Source organism: Myxine glutinosa, chromosome 4 (genome assembly GCF_964187855.1).
Source record: "Myxine glutinosa chromosome 4, kmMyxGlut1.1, whole genome shotgun sequence".
NCBI classification, from domain to species: Eukaryota; Metazoa; Chordata; class Myxini; order Myxiniformes; family Myxinidae; genus Myxine; species Myxine glutinosa.
In genome coordinates, this window is record NC_136264.1 from 103,203,361 (window position 1) to 103,210,510 (window position 7,150).

Here is a 7,150-nt window from a genome sequence, read left to right on the forward strand (position 1 = left end):
GAGAGAGGGTCGAGGGTGAAGGAAGGCTTGAGGGCAAGAGGTCGGAGTCGAGGAATCTTAAGGGCAGCAGCGAACGAGGTCCAGGCACCAAGGGATCCAAAAACGAGAGGGCAAAATGCCGGCCAGCCGTGGTTTTTATGTCCTGTCTCTTGACGTCATCGGTCCTCCCTTCCAATCAGTCCGTCGCCTCTCGACCTCTAGAATGTTCTTCCCATGTCAGTCCTTCACCACTGGCCAAGCGCTTCGTGCTCTCCTCCTCATACCATCGGTCGGTGACCAATCAGTCGCTTCTTTACACCAATCAGCGGGTCGCTCCTTGCTCCGCCCCTGGCCAATCACAAGTCCTTCCTTACTCTGGCCTTTCGTTGGTGTGATCTCCCCATCAAACCACCTCGACCAATCCGACGTGAGGTGGGCATGGCCTCAGCCTGCATGAGCAATGTTTTATCGCCATGTTGGCACAATGCATGGGCGCTTCCTGCCTGCACTTCTGCTGAGTTTTATTGTGTGGAGAAATTAATTGGTATGTGTGGTGCTATTGGGCCTGCCGAGTGTCTATTGGTGTCGTGCCATAAGGGACAATGGATAAATCACAAGGTCTCACATACAGGGGAATTAGCATAATCCCTGCGATAATTAGCACAAGGCCATCCTCGTATGACCATATATATACGAGCTTAAACCGACATCCGGGCTAAAGAGGTCTTCTACTTATTACAAGGGGTGGTTCTTCTTCACGACAGTCGGACCATGATACCTACACAGATCTACCTGATCTATATATCACTCTAGCCCTATATTCATAACAACAGACATATGCCATTAATAGACAGGATGCAACAGACGTTCAAACAGTACGTAATTAATAGATATTTAGTCACACGGCTTGATGGACTGCTTGTGTTTTTTTCGGTTTGTTCTATATTTTAAGAAGAAGACGTTTTGGTCACAATTATGTACCATATAAAATACAATGTCAGTATGTTTGTTTGTACAGATGTCTACCTCTTCAAAAGGGAAGGTTTTACAGGCCAATCTTTCAACACAAATGTGTGGTCACTATGGTCTATTTTGAGGATTCGGTATGCTATTTGCCAATTATTTGGAAATTAATTATTTTATTATTATTAGCCCCCGTTGGGCTTATGGATTTGGCCGTGTTATGGATTATGGATTAGTCTGAAGCGGGGGCTTATGGATTTGGCCGTGTCCGTGCATCCGCAACCATATCTCTGGATATGTATGGACCGATTTGGTCCTATTTGGCACAAAGACAAGTCATGACATATGCACATCATTTTGTTTCGTGATGCGATCAAAGATGGCCGGCTGGTTGCCATTCTCGTTGTAAAAAAACCCGATGTTGAACACGTCCTCAACCATTTCTTGGACATGTGTTTGCCAATCTTGTTGAAACTTAGCAAACAGATAAGGAATGATGGGTTACATAGGCACGTCATTTTGTTTCGAGATCAGATCCAAGATGGCCGTTTGGTGGCTTTTTTGTTACTTCAACCTATCCCCATCCATTTATCGGACATGCATGGCCCCATTTTTTTCAAACTTGGCACAAACCAATGCATGAGTATAGATATGCAGAAGAGTTTTTGTCAGATGGCCGACTGGCAGCCTTTAACTCCGCACAGCAAAATTACTAAACCACGGCGGAGCCAGTGACATTTTATGTCATTTCACCTCCTCCACCAAAGTTGGATATGTTTATATTTTCACCCATGTCTGCTTGTCTGTCAACAAGATATATCAAGATGTTGTGGACGGATTGGGACGAAATTTGGCAGATAGGAAGTGTATATGGCACGGACAAAATGATTAGATTTTGGTGAAGATGCGGATTCGGATCCGGCCACTAGAATTTTAAAGTGAATCTTCACCATTGCGAGACAGGGCCAAAAACGACATATAGTGTGATATTTATAAACGTTGTGGACGAGTTATGACTAAACTTGGTGGATGAGTTGGTTCGGTGACAAGAACATAGTCAGGTTCACTATGTTAACAAATATAATTTCGTTCAAAATTTTGGGATTAGCAAACATGTACATTTTTGGAATCATCAGAGCATGGAGAATCCGAAAATCAATGTTGGCATTTGCACAGACACCTTCATGGCCGCCATTTTGGATTTTCAATATGGCCGCCATAAAATACATATTTTGCGCTATCTCGCCTTCTAGTCAACCTGGAAACTTAATTAAATATGCCAATCCTATGTTTTCTGGGTCAAGGAATCCAATAAAGGCCTCAAAATAGTGCTCATGATTATAGAAAAGCAACAAACAAAGGTAATTGTACTAGGTCTGCACCCTTCAGGAATATGCGTTTACAGATCTTCATCACTGTCCTGAGTGTCATTTTCGCAAAGGTGTCTAAGCAAATGCCAACATTAATTTTTGGAATCCTCATGCTCTGAATATTCCAAAAATGTATAGTTTTGCTAATCTCCGAAAAATATTGAACGAAAAAACATAGTGAACCTGACTAACAAGCCGCTTAGCTTATGTTTCAGGTCCGAATCTCGGCCCGACCTGGTCGTGGGATACAAAATGTAAAATGTTCAGCATGGCGGAGGTATGCTCTCTCACAAGAGCTGTTTTAGTTTCCACAGTTAACGAGGAATCAACGAGCTTATTTAAAGATCGGTTCATTTGAATCATTGTAATAATAGTTCTCTCTTTCGGTCACTCGTTTCTCGGATCCTCATGATGTCATCGTACGAACCAGCATCGCCCTCTTCCTCTTCGACCTCCTCTGCTGGGCGGAGCCTGCAAAGCTCGATGGAATAACCGAAACGGAGTGCGAGTGGATTAACATCGGGAAGTCATGTGCACAACTGTACAAGCACCACGTGACCTCCTCCCCTTTTCGCTGCTTCGCAACAAAGCACGTGATTTGATCCCAGTAAAAATCATAAACCCCCATACCCATTAGGGTTCCTGTAATTCAGGTCGAATGTATTATTTATAATGTATTAAACAGCTGCTGTGTTTAATGTCCAATTCCATTGGAATCTCGGTTGGCAAGCCGGGTTTTACGCACGGGACGCGGCTCTGACGCACAGAGAAAATGACGTCATTTCGCTAATCTGTCATCCTGTTTTTCTTCACATGATAAATCCTATATTTCTCTCAAGATAAACAAAATATATACATCACACCAGGATTGTTTAATACCAGGATATCAATGAAGATGCATAGCTGCAATGGAGGCGCCGAAAGATCGGACATTTCGATGGAATTTTCGATTTTCGCGAATCGTCGCCGGTCAATCATAGATGCGATTGTCGTGGAAAAGAGCGTTTTTAAACTTCTTACGTTATCGCTTTTCGGCCTTTTGGCTGGGAGACCGATCGACCTGGCAGGAGTAATGCCCTGCTGGTGGATTAAGGGGTCTTACTCCTATTAAGAGGAGTGGTCCCAACTGTATGACCATGCATTGTGGCCCTTCGGGGGCATGATGCATGCGTTTGAATGACCATGTGCTTCCCCCTCGGGGTTGAGGCGCATGTGTATTGTTATGGGGACAGCCTTGTTGACGCTGTGCCTTGACCATGGGGTCAAGGTGCACGTCCGAGGCTGTTCAAATGTTTGGACTTTTTACCTTTTTTCATTGTAAAAAAGGCAGGCCTTCGGTCAGGCCCTAAACGATCGACCTGGCAGGAGTAATGCCCTGCTGGTGGATTAAGGGGTCTTACTCCTATTAAGAGGAGTGGTCCCAACTGTATGACCATGCATTGTGGCCCTTCGGGGGCATGATGCATGCGTTTGAATGACCATGTGCTTCCCCTTCGGGGTTGAGGCGCATGTGTATTGTTTTGGGGACAGCCTTGTTGACGCTGTGCCTTGACCATGGGGTCAAGGTGCACGTCCGAGGCTGTTCAAATGTTTGGACTTTTTACCTTTTTTCATTGTAAAAAAGGCAGGCCTTCGGTCAGGCCCTAAACGATCGACCTGGCAGGAGTAATGCCCTGCTGGTGGATTAAGGGGTCTTACTCCTATTAAGAGGAGTGGTCCCAACTGTATGACCATGCATTGTGGCCCTTCGGGGGCATGATGCATGCGTTTGAATGACCATGTGCTTCCCCTTCGGGGTTGAGGCGCATGTGTATTGTTTTGGGGACAGCCTTGTTGACGCTGTGCCTTGACCATGGGGTCAAGGTGCACGTCCGAGGCTGTTCAAATGTTTGGACTTTTTACCTTTTTTCATTGTAAAAAAGGCAGGCCTTCGGTCAGGCCCTAAACGATCGACCTGGCAGGAGTAATGCCCTGCTGGTGGATTAAGGGGTCTTACTCCTATTAAGAGGAGTGGTCCCAACTGTATGACCATGCATTGTGGCCCTTCGGGGGCATGATGCATGCGTTTGAATGACCATGTGCTTCCCCCTCGGGGTTGAGGCGCATGTGTATTGTTATGGGGACAGCCTTGTTGACGCTGTGCCTTGACCATGGGGTCAAGGTGCACGTCCGAGGCTGTTCAAATGTTTGGACTTTTTACCTTTTTTCATTGTAAAAAAGGCAGGCCTTCGGTCAGGCCCTAAACGATCGACCTGGCAGGAGTAATGCCCTGCTGGTGGATTAAGGGGTCTTACTCCTATTAAGAGGAGTGGTCCCAACTGTATGACCATGCATTGTGGCCCTTCGGGGGCATGATGCATGCGTTTGAATGACCATGTGCTTCCCCCTCGGGGTTGAGGCGCATGTGTATTGTTATGGGGACAGCCTTGTTGACGCTGTGCCTTGAACATGGGGTCAAGGTGCACGTCCGAGGCTGTTCAAATGTTTGGACTTTTTACCTTTTTTCATTGTAAAAAAGGCAGGCCTTCGGTCAGGCCCTAAACGATTGTCCTGGCAGGAGTAATGCCCTGCCGGTGGATTAAGGGGTCTCACTCCTATTAAGAGGAGTGGTCCCACCTGTATGACCATGCATTGTGGCCCTTCGGGGGCATGATGCATGCGTTTGAATGACCATGTGCTTCCCCCTCGGGGTTGAGGCGCATGTGTATTGTTTTGGGGACAGCCTTGTTGATGCTGTGCCTTGACCATGGGGTCAAGGTGCACGTCCGAGGCTGTTCAAATGTTTGGACTTTTTACCTTTTTTCACACGTAAAAAAGGCAGGCCCTGACTGCGGCCCTAAACCAGTATCTGTTCTTCTTTAGGTAGGTAGGTAGGTAGCTTTAGGAGATCGGTTGGGTGGGTTCCAGAGATGTGGAGTCAAAGGGCGAAGGACTACGGACGTGTTGCTTCTCCTTCGGGATTTGATTACGTCGGTGGAAATCAGGGGACGTTCGGCAGGGTTTTTAAGCTTGGACTTTGCGAAGGCGTATGACACTTTATCCAGGGAATATTTGTTCTCCATTCTCGCAGAATGGGGTTTTGGAGAGTCTGTGGTCAAGTTGATCAAAACACTGTATACCACTTCAGTTGGGCGAGTGAAGGTGAATGGGCGGTTATCGCGGCCGTTTGCGATTTCCCGGGGGGTTCGACAGGGATGTCCATTATCCCCCTTGTTGTTTGTTCTTGCGTTGGATCCCTTGCTATATAGGTTTTCTTTGCGCGTTAGCGGGGTATTGGTGCCAGGTTCGGGGGGTTCTAGGGTCCCATGTTTAGCTTATATGGACGATGTGGTAGTTTGTGTTGCTCAGAGTGGGGAACTGGAGGAGATTATGCGGGTGTGCGAGGACTTTGCAAGTTCCAGTGGACTGCATGTGAATTTTGATAAATCAAATTTGTTGGTGGTGGGAGGGGGTCATGGGAGGAGGCCCTCTTGCAAAGATTTCGGGTCGTGGAGGGTTGCCTCCAAGTGCTGGGAGTGTGGCTGGGGACCGGCAGCAGTATAGCAAAGAATTGGGAAGAAAAACTAAGTTTGGTTAGAAATTTGTTGAGTGAATGGGGGCAGAGAACCCTCTCGTCAGTGGAGAGGGGCACTGTTGTTAAAGGGCAGATTTTTCCTTTGCTTCGGTTTTTAGCGGAGGTGTTCCCTCCAGCAGAAAGAATTGCTGCAAGGTTAAGGAGTTTGGTTTTTCAGTTTATGTGTAAGCCATGGTTTTATCGGCCTTCTCAGCACCGGCTAGGTGTCGGACAACTGGAAGGGGGAAGGGGCGGCCCAGACTTGGTAGCTAGTTTAAGAGCAGCCTTCGTGGCACTGCACATGACGATGGCGGGGAAGGCATCCGACCTCTTCTCTGCAGCCGTTGGGTATTATATTCTGCCTGAGTTGAACAGGGTTCGGGGGAAGCGTGTGGGTTTGGGTAGACCATATGATTGGAATCCCAAGTATCCCTATTCGGTATTGAAAGAATTTGTTCGGGAGGGTAGTTTTGGGGATGATTTTGAGTGGAGTTTTCGTAACTTGATGAAGGAGAAGAAAGTACAAGAGGTGTTACCGATAGGTGGTCTTCAAAGGGAAAGAACTTTGGCGGTGTGGCGGAATGTTTCGTCCCAGGCCCTTACTGGAGCTCAAAGTGACCTTGCCTGGTTATCTGTGTGCCAATTGTTGCCATGTAGGGCTGTGCAAGCAGTACGAGGTCATGTCTCCACCAATAAATGCCCATATATTGGATGTCAAGAATCGGAGTCAGTTCGGCATTTTTGGTGGGATTGTGTTTTTGCTTCCTTAGTTTGGAATGAGGTTTTGTGTAAGTTTTTGTGCAAGTTAAAGGTTAAGTTTACTTTAAGTTGGGAAATGATTTTGTACGGTCCGTTTGGCAATCAATGTAAACCGAAACAAATCGTGTTCTGGAGAATATTGAATTGTTTGAAAATGGCCTTGTGGAAGGCGAAGGTCTCAGCATGTTATGGGATGCATCATTTTTCTATGAATTATGTTCTTGCCTTGTTTAAGAGAGAGATGTTTCTTTATGTGGATTTACGGAATATGTTGTAATTGTTGTGGAGGATCTTCAATTGAGCAATTGTGACTTGCTTTGATGGTTGACACTTGTTTGCTGGTTTTCATTTTAATAAAAAATCGTCGTAGTATCTGTTCTTATCAGTTTAATAGCTGATATGTTCCGCAATGCGGGACTAGTCTATTAAATGGATTTTTGGTATCGGGAGTTGGATTAGGGGCTTGCTCCGTCCGCTCCACGTATCGACCCGGTATTGCAGTCCCTCCGGGAACGGTGCACCCCCT

At 46.4% G+C, this 7,150-nt stretch overlaps 1 non-coding gene across 1 annotated transcript; it reads left to right on the plus strand.

The window, feature by feature from the left end:
• The first annotated feature begins 6,961 nt into the window (after positions 1–6,961).
• Positions 6,962–7,150, plus strand: LOC144891895 (U2 spliceosomal RNA). The gene has a single exon (XR_013623306.1). It is a non-coding gene; the product is annotated as a U2 spliceosomal RNA (small nuclear RNA).